At 44.1% G+C, this 17749-nt stretch overlaps 1 protein-coding gene across 4 annotated transcripts in view; it reads right to left on the minus strand.

Moving 5' to 3' along the window:
- ldlrap1b (low density lipoprotein receptor adaptor protein 1b) overlaps nucleotides 1–17749 on the minus strand; it is a 42580-nt gene that overhangs the window by 24062 nt on the left and 769 nt on the right. The gene's annotated exons all lie outside the window — the stretch shown is intronic.

Raw genomic sequence — 17749 nt, forward strand, 5'->3', positions numbered from 1 at the left:
CTTACTACTCCTCTCCTCACCTTACCTTTGTTGTGCTTTCCTTTCCTTACCTCTCATTACCTTTCCTTTCTTCACCTCACATTGTCGCTCCTTGGCTTGGCTGACCTCCGTTTTCCTTACTAATCCTCTCATTTCCTTACCTTGCCTCTCCATTCCTTTCCTTACCTTCCCCGTCCTTAATTCTTTTTCCTTTCCTCATACAGGCAGAAACACAGGCTTAACCTGCTCGGTCCTAACATCTCTAACCTTGAACGCTGGCTTGTGTTTGTAGAAGTGACAGCGAAGCTTCAGCTGAGAGATTTTCAGTGTTTACAGAAAAGCAACACTGACAGGTCTGCTCCAATGAATTTCAACAAACTGTCAGACGTGCTCTGTAAATGCTCCGAGTGATTCAAGGCTGAGGAGAGATGTCAGTCTCATCACACACACACACACACACACACACACACACACACACACACCCACACAGGCTCTGAATGGAGGGCCGCTGTACTACGGATGACCAGCAGTTGACCCTCACTGCAGGGACTCAGGAATCCCCCCATCGAGGGAGGATCTGAGAAGACGACTGTGAGACAAGACGACAGAGATAACAAGAGATGTTTAGTTCAGGCAGATGAGACAGATGAGGAGATGAGTCTGAGAACAACAGCTTTCTTCAAAAACCGACACGGTGCCGGTTCAAATGAGCAACTGTGGAACTGGAGCTATTTTTAGCCGGAGCATAAACCCAGAGTACTGCTTTATATGCAATAATAATCCATTTTCATATTGGTCACATTTGCATTAGCACAACTAACAGCCCCACCAGCAGCAGCCTCTCTGCAGCTGCAGCGCTGATTAGAGCGGACTTCAAAGGCCTGTCGGCCGGTCAGTGAGAGCTGCTCGTGGGTGACGCTGCCTGTAAATAAGCCTGAGAGAGCAGGTGATGGAGCGCCGCCGTTAGCTGAGGGGAAGGTACAACAGGTAGAGCCGCTGCTTAGCGGTGAACACGAGGGTTTAGTTAGCCAATCTTCTTCAAAGGATGGAGCGCATAAATAAACAGGGCTGGTGCATTTGGTCCCTTTCTGGATGCTGCTCTGCAAGACTGCAAGTTTTTACAATGTGATGTGCTACAAGCACACGAACGCGGCTGATTCTGGCCAACGAGTCTCTCTGGATGGCTTTGGAAACGAGTACACTGCAAAGGAGAGCATTCATTTTGACACTTAACTGCATTTTCCTCAGTTTGACAGCCTTCCTACCATACTACACCAAAGTAAGAAAGCAATAAATAAACCATTAAATGAAAGAAAATGTGGTGTGGGTTGTTTTTTTTTTTTTTTTTTTTTTTTTAATATTTGGAAAGTTTGTGTTTTTTCACCATTTACTGTTATTTAACAGAATATTTTCTGTGATTTAAGAAAAAAAAAACTTTTATAATTAAAGGACAGAGTGTGGATAATGAGCAGCCAATGCGATATTGTGAGTACACCGCTCCACTCACTGACAAATTGGCCAATGGATGCTGGAGGTTGCTGCAATCGGTCACAGAGAGGTACACAGTGCTGTACCAAAACCCTCATTACAATGGCTTTGGTCGCTACCAGGTTGGCGGCTTCCATGCTAACGATAAGTGACTGCAGCAAACGCTCGCCAACTACTCGCCGAGCTCCGGAGACCGTTTGCCTCCAAAGTAAAAGTTGCACCAGCAACTGTCACACCGCTCTCAGTATCATCTACTGGAGACCAAAGCATTCACAGGGAGATTTTTGGTGCAGCATCTTCATTGTGACAACAACCAACCTCCAGCAATCAGTTGCCACCACATTTGCCTGCACATGTCCTCAGTGACTGTGGCTGCTGGTTTGTCTCTGACTGGTGTCAAATATATATTTTAAAAGTTTAGTGAAACTGGGAAGTGTTTGTATTTTAATACCTGCTCTGAACTTATTCAGTTCTGCCCCAACAATTACCCTCATTTATTAATAAAAAACTAAAGCCAACACTGAAATATTTTAGACAATGAAAAATAAACTGAAATGAGCAAAATCTGAGCAGGAAACTAAACTGAACTGAAACTTTAATAATAATCAGGAGGAGCAGCTTGTAGTTTGTTCAGTTTTCCTGCTGCACTGAGCAAACTTTAATAAAGTTATCCTTGGAAATAAAACGTGTCTGAGTCTCAGTTCATTTTTCTTCCATGTTTAAGTTTTGATATGACAGGTTAAAGGCAACAGTATTACACGCTCATAACCCCTCACAAAAGAGCTTTTGACAGCCACTCATTGAAGCGTAATCAGCCTGTAATCACATAGTTCACTCCGCCAATCAAAAACCTGCTGCCATCCTCTCCGTCTCCTCCGTCTCCTCCGTCTCCTCCGTCTCCTCCTGCCTCGGACAAGTTTCAACACTCCCGGCAGCAGCAGAAGAGGCAAACCAGGAAAACTGTCCGGCTGCTTCCTCACTCAGCTGCTGATCTCTCAAACCTTTAAAATCCTGACAACTCGCAGTAAACTGAGACGAACATAATGTGTGACATCTGGATCAAATGTTTCTGTAACTGAGTGCGATAACAGCTCATTAAAGCAATCACATTTCTGCACAGAGCCTCTCTGACGGCGTTTCGCAACGCATGACACCGTCAGATTGTTTCAGATCACACTTCAAGCTCCTGAAATCTCAGGTTATTTCACAGGATTTCAGTTTAGGACCATTCAGGAAAGTAACCTGAACATCAACAAACTCGAGCACTGAAAGACTTCATGTCTGGGCCTTTGTCACATCTTACACATCTCCAATCACCTGTGTTGTTTTACTTTTCTCTGATTAAAAGAGGAGGGCTGAGCAATATTTCATTCATCCGTCCACCTCACTATCTGCCGCTTATCCTGGTCCAAGTTACAACAGCAGCAGTCTAAGGAGAGATGCCCAGACCATCTCCTCCAGGTCTTCCGGTGGGACCCTGAGGCTTTCCCAATCCAGCCCAAAGACACGATCTCTCCAGCATGGACCTGCCCAAAACACCTCACCTACGAGGTGCCCAGGAGGCATCCTGGGCAGATGCCCAAACCTCCTCAACTGGCTCCTTTTGATGTGGGAGTAGCAGCTCTTCTCCTGAATGACGGAGCTTCAGACAACCTTCAGAGAAAGCTCATTTCTGCTGCTTTTATCTGTGATGTTTGTTCTTTTGGTCATTTCCCATAGCTCATGGCCAGAGGTGAGGGCAGGAATGCCGAAGAACCAGGAAGATCTTTCACACTCTTCACCACAATTACAGACGTTACACCGATCCACCTGCCGTCTCCTGCTCCAGTCCTCCTCATTCATCAACAATACTCTGAGATACTTGAACTCCTCCACCTGAGACAGCAACTCATTCCCATGCTTTTCCAGCAGATTGCCTATTCCAGGTTAGGAATGAGTTTCATTCCCTACCGGCCTGCCCTATAAAGAAGCCAGTACCTGTACAGCTCCGTAGTACCAAGCGTAGCTCGTTTACTCTGGTCCAAACAAACCGATGAGTTTATAAACTTGTAGCTTTTTCCTTGGGATTACTTTCTTTCGACAAAGACAAAACTCCACACAAACTCCAAGCGAACCAACACGTGTCACCACAAACCGACGAGGACGTTCAGTCCCCTTATCGGCCAGATGTGCCAGCAGCAGCAAAAACAGGAAGGAGGTGCTGCATTTTGGAGTAGCGAGCCCTCGGTTCACAGCTAGTTCCTACAGTCTCTGTACTGGGCACATATATAGTACTCCATCATATCCCAGAATGCAAATCATACGTGGAAAGAGGAAGGTGAGTAGCTCAGACTCGCAGCGTACACCTGACGGCTGAGCCACATCACGTTGTCACCGTAAACAAATCGATCTGAAACCCTGTGGAGGAGGTGGCCATGGTACGCACCTGAGCCAGAGATCCATTTAAATGGACTGAACAGGAGACTAACCCTCCTGAGGTGGAAAACTGTTCGGAGTGCAGGACTTTTAAGAGGCCGTCACTTTAACAGGAATGATGCTCTCCCTCCAAGTGAGGAAATAAAATATACACGATTTGCAAAAATCCAGATTATTATTCTTTTTAAGCCTTAGAGGATCTTCATGAAGACAGCCAGTAAAACCAAACTGAATAGACGAGGCGGTGGTATTTAAGGCGTGTTGACTGATTCACAACATCACCTCTCACACCGAGTGAGACAAAAGAAAACAGTCCTCCTTAAAAGTCACCCAAAGCAGTATGACACAGATAAATACCGCAGCATGGTGAATACGGGGAAACTGCATGTTTAAGTTGAAGTTTGGCTTAAAATGTATTCACCGTTCATTACACCACATCTCAGAGGAAGCTTTATGATTGGGTTCGAGGGGTTAAACTAACATGATGTGAGAGAGATCTGTAACAGCCCAAGCTGCAGCCGTCCATCTTCTCTAGTGGTAAAAGGCTGAAAACATAACAATAAAGGTCCCGGCCTCTCCTTTAAGAGCGGATCATTACCCAGGACTTTTCATGAAGTTTTAATGAAGCTAAAACTACAGAGGGAGAGGGTCCTTTTGATGCAACAAGAGATTAGGAGAAGCAAGACGGCGCAGAAGTCTCTGGAATTATAATCAAAGGGATTTGAACGATGAGCCTCGCAGAATTGAAGAAGTGGTGGTGGTGATGGTGGGTATTTTGGTCAAAGCCAGCACAGAGGAAATGAAGCAGACAGTTTGGATAAGAAGGGAGGTCAGACGGGATCAGCATCGCTCTCCTTGTCAACAGCCTGAGACGGTGACCATAATGAGGAGAGAGGATCGGCTCTTTTTGGCTATGCCGCTACTTTAAAGGCGGACAGAAGGTGAAACAGACAGATGGAGGCCTGGAGACATCCATAAATAAAGACTGAAGCACATGAGAGAGAGGAAAAGGAAGTAAAATAACCGAAATAAATTTTAACACACGGTGAAAATCTGCAAATGAAGGCAGCAGAGGCACATAAGTGCACCCTCTGTACAACAAATGTAAGGGACAATTAGAGAGATGCAACAGTTTAATCACTGCGGAGCCGGCAGGAGCGCTCGGCTGCGCCGCGAGTGCAGACTAAATAATGCAGTTAATGCTCTGAGCTCAGAGAGGGGGGGGATGGAGCCATACAGGCACAAAAAAAAAAAAAAAAAAAAACACAAATCACCACCAGAGCCGTGCTGACAACCGAGTCATTCTGTCACTGCCATCTATTCTGCTTCCAGCTGACATTAATAACGTTTCTCTGCCTGAAAACGGATGAAAGCTCATCTCCAAATACAAGACATGATTGCACAAGTGTTGGGAACAAATAAAGGATAACAGTCTTCCCCCCCCCCCGAGGGACGCATGATTTGTGTTTGGCCCCAACAGCTTTACCAAAGGAGGGCAGCCACAAAATTGCCCCCCTCTGAGACTCTTATTGCTTAGAAGCATTTTAACTTGCATCTCTGAGCTCGTCCAGTCAAACGCTGCAGAATTCAGACCTTTACTGCCAGCCTGTAACATGGAGCACAAGTTAATTTTCTCCTTTCTAGATGATTGTAAGCTGCTTTTCACGTGCTCCTTTCAGTCCTCCTCAGCCTTCAACTGGTCCAGAACGCAACAGCTAGGCCGCTAAACGCTGGACTCCACCCACAAGACGACGCTCGCAATTCCCCTTAAAATAGCGCTGGTGTTCGGATTCATGGGGACAGTGTTGCTGTTGCTGGGGAGCACTTTCTCGTTAGTGCCTTCGGTTTCAGTGACGTCTCCTTTGTATTTATCTGAAACCAACAAGATTCCCAAAGGGCTGATAAAGACCAACAGCCGGTCATCAAAAATCAGCCCTAACATTGCTTCCCTTCATCCCCTCAAGACCTTTTTAAAGTTTAATAAAAGTACATTCAGAGCTCCACATGGCTGCATTCCTGCTCACAGACCTGATCCCAGTCAGCCTCTCTGATCATGTGATCAGAGCCTTTTAATTTGCCTTTTCCTTTTAAAAATTACTCCCACTTCATGCCTGTGTGCACATATGTGTGCTTGAATGTGTTGTATGTACTGTATGTTCGTGTGATACAAATAAAGTTTGCTGTAACTTTGGTGTGACTGAGTCAGTCCTGCATCTTTACGTGATGAATCACAATCACATCCAACTGTGGGAATTACTGTTCCAGCAGGATGTGGGAAAATCCTTCTATATTCCTGTGACTGACGACATACCAACAACTGAAAGCTGCTGGTATGTCAGGAAACTGCTGTAGTGTCAAAACACTCAGTTACAACAGTTATTTATTCACCCACGTTTGCTGTGAATCATTCTTTCAGACTGTAGCGAGTGGGGAGGGCCAACAGCCAGAGTGACACCAGCACAGAGGAAGATGTCACTGAAGCAGACTCCACGGCTCGAGCCTGCAGCGCTCAGTTTCCCCCTTTGTTGGATCAGAAACCGAGAACTCTGCACGGTGCCGTGTGAGAGGAAACGATCCCGGTCCGTGCATCTGCAACCTCTGGATCCCAAACTGTGAATGACTCAGTGTTTTTGGCCTGGCTGGACACGTTACGGCACACCTACATACCTTCTCATGACCAAGATGGGAATTCAATCTTCTCTGCTGTTTCAGCTGGTTTATTAAAAAAAAAAACAACATTTTATGGTCGTGCAGGGGAATCGGCACAGGGAAAAAAAAAAAAAAAAAAAAGGAAAGAAAAATATTTGGCAAACTGCGGGGGCTCAGTTCTTGCTTTGGTTGGAGATGTGCGTCACCCTGGGATACTGGGAAAGGCTGTGCTGTCTGGCTGCCTTTCATACGGTCCTCTCAGGATCCTGGTTTAACAGAGGTAACACTACAGTCAGCTGTCAACCCAAACAAACTGCAGAGGACGAACAACCTGATGTCCAAAGGGTGCATTTAAAACAGTATGATTAACATGAGTCTGGATTTTTATTAAATAAGCAGGCCAACAGGAACAGTGTGATAGATTCTTTGTTCACAGCCCACTCATTCCCACTCATGAAGCAAATCTTTAAAAACATCACATGCAAAGGGCACAGCTGATAACCAGCACCAGCTGACTTTAAAAAAAAAAAACACTGTCACAACAATGTGCCCCATTTATGTGTTTACAGTTTTTAGATGTGGAGGAACCATGAATATATTAAAGTTTAGATTTGAATCGGGGTGTATGTGCACACTGTGGCACCTCAGTGAAAGCATACAGCCTCAAATGAATAAATACTTCAGTTTATAAGTTTTCTGCAAAGATATGGAAGTGTTTTATTTGCCAAGTACTTTCTGACAAAAAAAATTAAGAAAAATAATCACCAGTCTCTCATCTTGCAGATGAACTCCAAATCCACAGTTTCCACACTTGTTCTTTTGTGCAGCCTCGGGGAGCTCGCTGCAGACTCTGGTTTGAGTCAGACCCTCTCAGGGGAGGAAGCTGAATAAATGTCAAGGAGCGCCACAGGAGCAACCCTGGCCTCCAAGCAGGAAAAACAGGAGATGGGAAGCACAGGTACAGCTTCTAAGCAGTGCCTTTCTAAGTTAGACAGAGGAGGCCTGGCCATCAAATCTCTGACAAAGAGAAATAAATAAGTCCCCAAATATCCTACCAACATCAGCTGATGGTGAGCAGCTAATTGGGTTATATCCTTCATGACTGAATGCATATAATCTTCTCACACTGGTACAGTCTGTGAGAAATAAATTCCCCGGTGTCCACTCACTTGGACTGTGGACCAGATTTTTGTCCTCGCTCTGATCTGTCACAGAACCTCCTGGGGTGTCCTCTGATCCAGGATGTGGTGCAGGACCTCCAAGGGTCGGGATTTTCCCCTCAAGCTGTTCCTGAGCAGTTTCTGCAGCGTTGCAACGATTTGCAGTGTTAAGGTGTGCGATGCATGTCAAAGTCAGAGCCGCACGAACACCAGGACCAAAAGTTTCTCAGTAGATCTTTGCATTATAGCAGTGATGAAGTCACTGCAGTTTGTTTGGGTTGACAGCTGACTGTAGTGTTACCTCTGTTAAACCAGGATCCTGAGAGGACCATATGAAAGGCAGCCAGACAGCACAGCCTTTCCCAGTGTCTCACCTGTCAGTGGTTTTAATGTTTTGTTTCTGCACGTTGTGCAGAACTTGTTAAAGAAAAAAAAAAATGCATCTCTGTGCTGTAATTACAGAATCTTAAACTTACGAGAAAAAGGAATAACGTGCATCCTTTAAGAGCTCAGTTCACCCACACCTGAGATGACCTCCTTTAGTCTCACAGCAACAAAATGCCTTCAACAATAAAACCATTCCAGAGTTATTAGACTCCGATCAGGACACTCTGGTCTAATTTAGAAAGTGCCGACTCAGGCGAGGAAAGACGCCTGAAGGTGTACGCAGAGACAAAAAGCACAGAGCTTGTTGGGAAAGAAACACTCAGCTTCTAAGTGAGCCACAAAAAAAAAAAAAGTTAAGTTCTACATCTAAGCCGAGATGCTCTGTTCAGCCTTTTGATTTCAGTAAAATCATCGCTCACAGACCCGGGCATTATGGGAAAAGGCTGAGAGGGAGCATTGTTAAGAAGAGAAAGACGGTTAGTCAAAGGGAAAAGTGTGTTAGTCCACACGGGACGATTATCATTGTCCGTCCCTGCCTGGTACAGTACCATTGTTCCCATCTCCCTTTCAGCTACAGCTTCTCTGGAAGCTGTTTTACAAATGACTGAAAAAAACCAGGTCAAAGACTCTGACACACACAAATAAAAGCATTACGCACAAATGAGCACAGAGGCATAAACAGACCAGTTCACTAAGGGAGCAATCGATGCGAAACAAGATAAAAACGAAGAGCCGGCGAGGATTCGTGTAGCTCATCAGCATCCCACCTCTTCTGCCTCAGTCCCCCGATGCTGCGCCACTGCCGTCTACATCTGCAGCTTTATCATAATAATCAATACTGATACAGAACAGTCCTAAAGAGGCGGCGCACGTGTTGCATTAGCGTGCAGCTATCAGCGTTTAATTTTTTTTGGCCCATTTGAAACCATTTTGGCCGGGTAAAGGAAAGGATTTGCAGAAAATAAGAGTCTTATAGTCTAAGTCTTAACATTGAGACTCATGTCACTCAGTATTGGCTAAATCCACTCAATGAAGGAAAGTGAGGAGATGAGAGGAGAAATGAAAGGTCATGCCAGTCAGGGATTACAGCGGATGACCAGCTGAGGCCAGAACGTACTCTCAGCAGGAATCTGGTTATGAAAGTGATCCTTAAAGCGCTCTGTGCAGCGTCACGGCTGCAGGCTAATGCAGCTCAAATGATTCTCACCGATAACGATGCAGTCTCTGTAAAAATAGCTTGGTGTAGTCTGAAGATAACTGTATAGCTGCACCAAAACTCTAAATTATTAAAGACAGGTGGCTCTCTTACATCAGGCATGATGAAAATCCTTGAAAAGCCGGTGAGGTCAGAAGTTTCCACACAGGAGCAGAAGATGCTCCATTCATGCCGTTTGTTGATTTTTCTTCAGCTTTAACAGAGTTCGGCCTCATATTTCATATTTCTAACAATTTATCTCAACAATTCCTAACTTCCTGACTCGGCTCAGAGTCCGGATAAATGGAAGTTTGCTCCTCACAGGGATTAGTGTTTATCCAGTACACAAATATGAGTCGGAGCAGGAATGAAAACAACTGTTTATTGAAGAGAAAAGATATAATCAGTGATTTTAGAAGACGCTCTCATACTCTAGAGGTCACGTTCAGATACAGTGCGATCTTATAACGACCTTGGGACAATTATGTAATCATAACTGAGCTCTGAAGCAGACTAAAGCTGTGCTCAAAAATGTTCTTACTCCCATATTGGCAAAACCACCATCTTATCTTATTTTCCTGAGCTTTAACTGACTCTGTTGTGTCTCCTTGCTGTTGTGGTTTGCACATTTATCTTTTTATCTTTAAAGAACAGAAACTGTACAGCAGACGGTCGCAGCGGTCGGCTGGCTCGATTTTACTCGACTCCTCGCACCCTTTGCATAGAGTTTCGGTTTCTTCTTGCTGAGGGCTCAAAAGTACCAAAGTGCAAAAACGTACATGTGGGGATGGGTGACTCAGCCACAACAAAGCAACAAAATAAGATAATCAAGACAAAACTATTATTCCATCCATCCATTTTCTTAACCATTTATCCAGTTAAGGGTCAAAAAGGGGTGGAGCCTATCACAGCTGGCATAGAGCACGCCCCGGACAGACTGAGGACCCTCTTGCTGTGACAATCTGCTGATCAGCCAGCAGAATATTTTCTGTCACTATGACACACCAATACTGTTTAATACGTCAGCATTTTACACCCAGGACCACAGCTCTGCAGCGTGACCCTGAGATTTAAGCAGCACGCAGGTCAACCCTGCAAATACAAATGTACTCTCTGCACCTCAATAAATACCATTAAACAATATATTCCAACAAGCCATAACCAATTAGGCATACAAGTACTTAACAGTAAAAATAACCTGGGTTATGCCCTGCTGGTTCAGGGCAGAAGGACAAATAGTTTTCCTAAAAGTTCAGATTGAACAATAAGCCAAAGAAGATAAACCAAGCAGAAGAGATGAATCAGCGCCAGCCTGAAACCAAATGTAACAAACCAAAGCAAACAGCCCTCAAAGATACGAGACAGGAATCATGGGAGGAAACCAGCTCACAGACTCCCGTGAAGTCATTTCCTTCGTGAGGTTGGAGGAGCCTTGGATTAGGGCCCGTTAGGAAAAATAAATAAATAATTCAGGTTCAGCATCCAAATCGGACACGAGGCCGAGGCCCACCGCACGGAAAAGCGATTCTGTGGATTTTGGATGCTGGTCAGACAAAAACAGTGTAAAGAAATTCAAAAAGACTTTGATGGGAGAATGTAATTATTTACTGCCCGGTGCTTCCTCCAAGCCCTGCCAGACCGAGTATTATGGCATTTAGCATTTTTAAGCTAGCTAATTTATTTCATAAGCCTTCTGTTGTCCTTAGCCATTTCTGTGCATACAAACAGCATGAATGGGCTAGCAGAAATATAAATAAATAAAGTGTTGAACAGCCGAGCCAGCTGAGTCGGACGTTCACGTTCCCACGTGCAGCTCTGACGGTAAAGCCAAGAAAAGTTCAGGGCTGCAGCGCTGCATGAGAACAGCTTTATATTCATAAATAATCCTCTTCACGGTCCCGGGGAGTTCATATACAGAGTGAATTAATGGTAAAGAGAAAGCGTGACATGCAAGGGACTCTCTCTAAGCTGTAGCTCACGGACATATCAGAGCTTTTTAAGGGCAAAGGGCTAAAAGAGGAGCAGCTGTGAAACAGGTACTCTAGACTAGCAGGTTTTACCCGAGTTACCTGCAGGTTAAAGGCAGGGGTTTGATTCCTTTCTGCTGACCCGACACACAAAAGAATCCATAAATCATTCCAGCTTCACTGAGTCACGTTACAGAAAGAAAGACCGTACCTACTGTAGGTGCACAGTAATGCTCTCGTGCTTGGGCACCTCTGTAGCTATTTTAGCATTACTGACTCACTGGCTCAACAGATTGAAGGGAAGGAGGTGTAATTGCTGACTGGGAGACTGAACTACTAACAAAGAGGTGGCCATCTAAATACACTTAATTGGTATTGTAGGCTCTCTTCTTCCTCTAACAGCCTAAAGTGGTGTTTAGCTGCCAAGATGGCCCAACAATGAACCAAAAAAACACTGACCATATGTCTAGACATATGGCTAAAGGAGATTACATCAATTATTTCTTTCCTCAAAGTCATACTGGTTAGCCAGTGGGCTTTCTACCTGCTTCTCAGAAAGGCAGAGTAAAAGGAAAGCAGTCTTAACTGTGAGAAGTAGGTGCAAATGTGTTTTATTCTATTATTTTTAACAGAACATGAACAAAAAGTTTATTTTCCATCTTTTTCTGCCTTAAATAGATTTATTTTTTAATTAAAAATCTCTCTTTTGGAGAATTAAAAATAAATTTTTTATTCCAAAATAATACTACAGAGAAAAATATCCACTTTTCCAGTCACAATGCAAACGGCTGGGCCTCACCAACAGTAACTACCAAGTTTAAATGTAACGGTGACGAGCACCCGATTCCCCTCAGGATTAAAATCGTCCTCTGGGAGAAACCGTGACGAAGCAAAGCTGTGCAGCCCAGCCCTCACATGACCACACACACAAGCAAATACAGATAACAGGCTGTAAATCAGGAAGGTCTTTACAGCTCCATAAAGGAACCCTGCAGGATGCGATCTCCATTACAGCCCAGCAGACACGTTTGGATGATTTTGTGTATGTGACGGGGCCGGAGCGGGGCACTTTATGGAGTTATGGATGCAGCTTGCTAGCTTTGGCTAATAACTTAGCACCCACCCTTTTATAAATATGGGTGGTGTCTGAGGTCATTCTTTTAATTACCACACCCTACATGAAGGGCTGAGGTCATCTGTAAAAAAAAAAAAAACTTTTAAAAGCACTTTTGGACATTACTGATTCTCGAGTCAGCAGCTTGTAGAACCACATTTAGCAGCAATAAGACAAAAAGAATGGAATCAAGTTGTCAATTATATGCAGTCTGTTTGCAATAATGTGGTGATTAACTGATCAATCTGCAAAAACTGCAAATCTGTTGCTGTCTGCATACACAGAAATTCACATTCAGAGCGCAGCCAGAACCTCAGAGTTGAAAAAGAAATTCAGAAATTCCTCCACGAAGTGATGCAACTGCTGCAGGACGGTGTTTCCTGCAGAATGATGCTCAGCAACCTCACTGCTGTAGAGGAATATAACCAGAATACAACCAACGGGCAGCTGGCAGCAAAGATGTGTTGCAGATGAGTTGTCCTCAATGTGCTGCAGTGTGATGGCAATCTGTCTGAGTTTATAAATTAGACAGCAATCCGGACCATGATTGTTTGGAGACAGGTTGTCTCCAACCTGGAGACGTACAATCAAAAGTGGTCTCCCAGAGGTTGTTGCACTCTGAACTTCTGGGAGACCACGTGGTCTCTGCAACTATTTGCAGTTGTAGAGAAAAAAAAAAAAAAAAAAAAAAACTTGATGCAATCACCGGGCACCCACCAATTTTTCCTAGTTGCAAAGAGGCAGCCAACCTATTTTTACTCCAGTGTGACTGAGCAGCAGGAGAGCTGTACATTAATGCCCACAACAATGTGAGACCTACAGAAACCAACTACTCCAAGTCATTGCTGCTAAAGGTGGTTCTACAAGTGACTGAGTCATGGGGTGAGTGATTCTTGAAACAGCCACGGCTCCAACAAACCAACGTCACGGCGGCTGACATCAGTCTTTGAAAATGACAGGCTGACACAGAGCCTCTGAACGCAGAGCTGCCTCGAAAAAGGCGACAAAATTCAGGCCACAAAAGTCAGCAGCAACACATGAAGGTCAGACACGAAGGTGTTAAATGAAACAGTGTGAACGGTTTAAGAACACACACACACACACACACACACACACACAATCTGGTGTTTTGTCAACAGAGACATTGAGAAATTAGTGGCTTCAGTATTGATAACCTCAGAGAAGAAAGCTTTTTGACCATGAGAGGAAAAAGTCTTTCTTAGGTAGAGATGGGGATTTCCTGTCTCTGTCTCTCTCTCACTCTCTCTCTCACACACACACACACACACACACACACACACACACACACACACACACACACACACACTTTTTCGTGACCTAAAAGGATGTTTGTTACATACCACCTATTTTTAAAAAAAAATGCTAACTATGTGGATGTAATGAGAGGACAGCACAGGGAGTCATTTTCTGCCTCTAAAAAAACAGCTATTTTAAAAACATGCAGGAAACGACCACAACAAGCAGAGCACGCACCGACCTTGGACTATTTTAGCAGTGCTGATACATGGCAATCATTCAAAGACACAGCAGCTTAATGGAGACAATAACTGAACCTGTTATGATCCACCTCTGACGGCAGGAGAAGAGGAATGCAGCGCTGATGCATGCCAAAGCCGTGAATAGGCTGCTCTGACACTCTGACAAGGCCAAGCCCACACACAGGAGCAACAAGACTGCAGAGGCAAAACTTTGCCCCTAATTACATCTGCACACTGAAATGTTGTACCTTTAAAACAATACAATCCAAGCCAGAGGGCACAAGATTAACTCTATATGCATGTCACAAAAATAAATACAATAAATAAATAAATAAAGGAGCCCCCCTTTGGAGAAGCTACTTAGACCACTAGTTAACAAAAGCTGCTTTTAACTCACAACATCAGAACAGCCGAGTGTGACGTTACATTACCAGACTGAAAAAAGGGGAAGATGATGTGCTGTTTGATCAGACACAATAACAGGAACCTCCAGTAAATTATTAATGTGGGTGAGAGAATTAAACCCTGTAAGCATTTGCTCCAAACGGACCTTTGAGGGACGACTACACCGTGAACCCAAGAAGGTGCCTTTAACCTCACACTAATTTTGCTCTTTCATTGCTGATAGAGCTTTTTGCACTGTACATCCACTCTGAGTAAAGCTTTGCATACTTGTTTAAATTAGTCATTTGCACTTGAATTTTCTAACTATGCAACGCGTGCACTGGCAAACACAAAGACAGTGTTTGAAATTTTAACTTGAACTCATTAAATTAGCAGTGTTGCTGTTCTTATTTGAGTATCTTATTTGTTTCTCTGTCTCAGCCCTTCATGACTGAGACACAGATTAAAGATCCAAATCGCCGGTGTTGTTCAGATATTAACAGTAACTGTACAGAATATATGGGGCACGTCAGCATGACAGAAACTGAGCTCTTGAGTTTCTGCTGTTTGCATGGCCAAGAACAGCGTACAGTTTGAGCCATTGGCAGGCTGTAGCTGAAGCTGCTGTAGTGATGAATAACTGCAGGTCAGCATTTTATTAACAACACCCAAGGCAACACAAAGTGTGTGAGTAATGCCGTTACATACAAAGTTAATGCAAAGACGTGAACTGGCAAAAATGGAAGCAAATCTGCTTCGGTGAAAATTTAACTTCAAGCTGGGTGATGAAGCCCATCAGGCTGGATGCTTCTGACGCCATCAGTGAAGGAGAACAAGCTTGTCGTCTTTCATACAGAGACGGGAAAAACTGAAGGTTTGGAGAAAACTGGGAGGACTTCTTGGTTAGTTCTGAAAATAAGGATCCTGGATTCCGGCTCCAGGTTGTAGCCGTCCTGCGCTCGTTAGGAGCGAAGATCCGAGTTTCCAAAAACACTCCAGCGACTATTTGCAAACACATCGTTACTCTGACTGTGCAGTGTGTGGGGCACAAGCCCACAAAGAGATCTCTGTCACTTATCACAAAACAGAAATGTTGTTGCAGTCAGGTGCTTTTACCTTTTTATTAAAAAATGAAAGCCCTTTGTATTGATGTTTTCTGCATTTATTGCCTATAAAACTTGTTAAACTAGGATCAGGCTTTAGAGTTGTACAGATCAGATACATTTAAGGAACAGTATCTACATTTCCTCTTATTTCTAAACATTTTAATAACTATTCTTCAGTAAAGTAAAACCTACAATATGAACCCAAATGCTCAAAAGCAATTAAAAAGTTAAAATTATATAAAAATCATTTTTTTTCAGAGATTCTGCTTACATGTTTTGAGTTTCTATGAGTTTACTCTTTTTCGATTTAATAGAACTATTTTTAACTTTTGTGGATTAAGTAAATCCCACTTTAAAGTACCCATTTGTACTGCATGCATCTACTGCAGCTGCTGATACTGTGGCATCCAGAGGTGGAGCGTCTTGGAAGTGATTTTCAGGAGCATTGGCTAAAATAGTAAGCCTGTTTTATATCTCATATTTTCTCTGTTAGTTCCATTATGTTTAGAGTTCAGTCGCTCAGGTCGGGTTTTATTTACCTTCATGTTCGAATAGTAAAGCTGTACATGAGCAGGTGGGTTCATAAATATCAGTGTGGCAGCAGAGCTCGCTGAGACCTGGAAATCACTCACCAAGACAAGAGTATATTTAAATGTCAGTAATTACAGTGTTTAATGTGAGAAGCTGTAAACTGGTGGCCCCACAGGAAAGGCAAGTTTATGCTGCATCATACTAAATGTGAGGTACATGGATAGGTGCTGAAACACGATATTAGAAAATGATTTTTAAAAGACGCAATCACAGCTAGAAGATGAGCTCAGTATCAAAATGTAGGTTAAACAAAGTGATTTCCTATTACTTATTTCAGTCAGCCGCCTATTCCACATGGTGAAACCGCCGGCCCACAGACTCTTTATCTGCCCCCGCTCCCCCGACAAAGAGGAAAACTAACCAACTCAATAAAAGCTGTAGCTTAGGCAGCTTCTTAAAATACATTAACAAATCATACCAAAAAAACTCTGACAGTAAATAATGGAGCTAATGTCAACCGTCTCTTGGAGTTTCTCATCCTGTGGGTGAACTCAGACTCCACCAAGTTGAAGTGCAGTTTTCAGCTGTAGTCCTTTATCTGCTCAGCATCGAGGCACATGATCCAGTTCTCCACCTGCTGCAGGTTCTGGTTAGAGTGACCCTCCAGCTTGCAGAAGATCTTCAGAGGACAGCAGCTGCAGGATGAGGGTCTCACAGTAAGTCCCAGAGCAGGTTAGCAGCAACTGAACTTTCAAAATAAGAGCGTGGGGACTGTCCACCAGTGAGCCAATCATGCTTCAGTGCTGCAGGTCTGCAGTGTGATGTGATATTAAAGTTTTAGCTACACAAGTGAAAACGTTCAGTTAATTCACATTGATTGAAATGAAGGGTTTTCCCAGCTTTAAACTACCCTGAGGAGAGGCGACGATGAATGAAACCACTGATCCATCAATAGTTAACAGAAAAAGAGTCAGTGTTACCCGGCTCAAAAAATAAAAAGTTGCACCAGATGAACAATCGACGTTTCTAGCACAGTTTTTGGTTTTTGGACTGAATATGTCACATCTACCAGAATGATGGATTTGAACATAGTTCAGTTTGTGGTCCTTTGCTTGCCATGCCTACACCCCTGAAACAGCATAAAATCTTCAAACATTCAATAGAAGCTCATCAGGAGTTCTGCCAACTTTTCCCATTTTTTAAAAACACAGAGGAAAAACTAAACATCTGAAATGACTGACAGGATCAGCTCAGATCTGACCTCTGCCACAGATTCCACGCGGAGGCGAAGCTCCAGCATCAGGCTGAGCTGATCGATCAGTCGCTGGAGGGGGTCTGCCTGCCCGCTGCCCGGTCCCACGTGGAAGGACCCCGCTGATCGCGCATCACACCCAAAACAAAGCATCGATTGGCCTGGCACGTGTAAACACGGCGAAGCCAACTGCTCCATTGTCTGTGAAACAACATATAAAAGGCAGAGAGGCATGGGTGCAGGGGGAGGAAACCCCCCGCTCTTTGTGTAAGGCAGCTGAGCGTGCATGTGATGATTGCAGAGCATCATCACCATCATCAGCATCATCACGGTGCATCCTAAAGACACCTCCATGGAGGCTGAAGGATCCGCGCCCTCCTAAACAGCCTCTTCATTTTTTGTTTCCCAGTATGCATCTCCTAGCAACAGAGTGAGTTGCAGGGCTTGTGAAGGCTTGCCAGGAAGGAGACCGCTCATCTCTCCGTGCCTGCTTCTGGCTCCATAAAGTCCAGATTACAGTGTTTCAGTTGCCCGTCGAGCCTCTCCTGTACGTTTCAAAGCGTGTCTGAGCGACGTGGCAGGAAACCAGCAGCACTCCCCAAACTTTTGTCGCGTCTCGTCTG

The sequence above is a fragment of the Archocentrus centrarchus genome, chromosome 22, assembly GCF_007364275.1.
Source record: "Archocentrus centrarchus isolate MPI-CPG fArcCen1 chromosome 22, fArcCen1, whole genome shotgun sequence".
Taxonomy (NCBI): domain Eukaryota; kingdom Metazoa; phylum Chordata; class Actinopteri; order Cichliformes; family Cichlidae; genus Archocentrus; species Archocentrus centrarchus.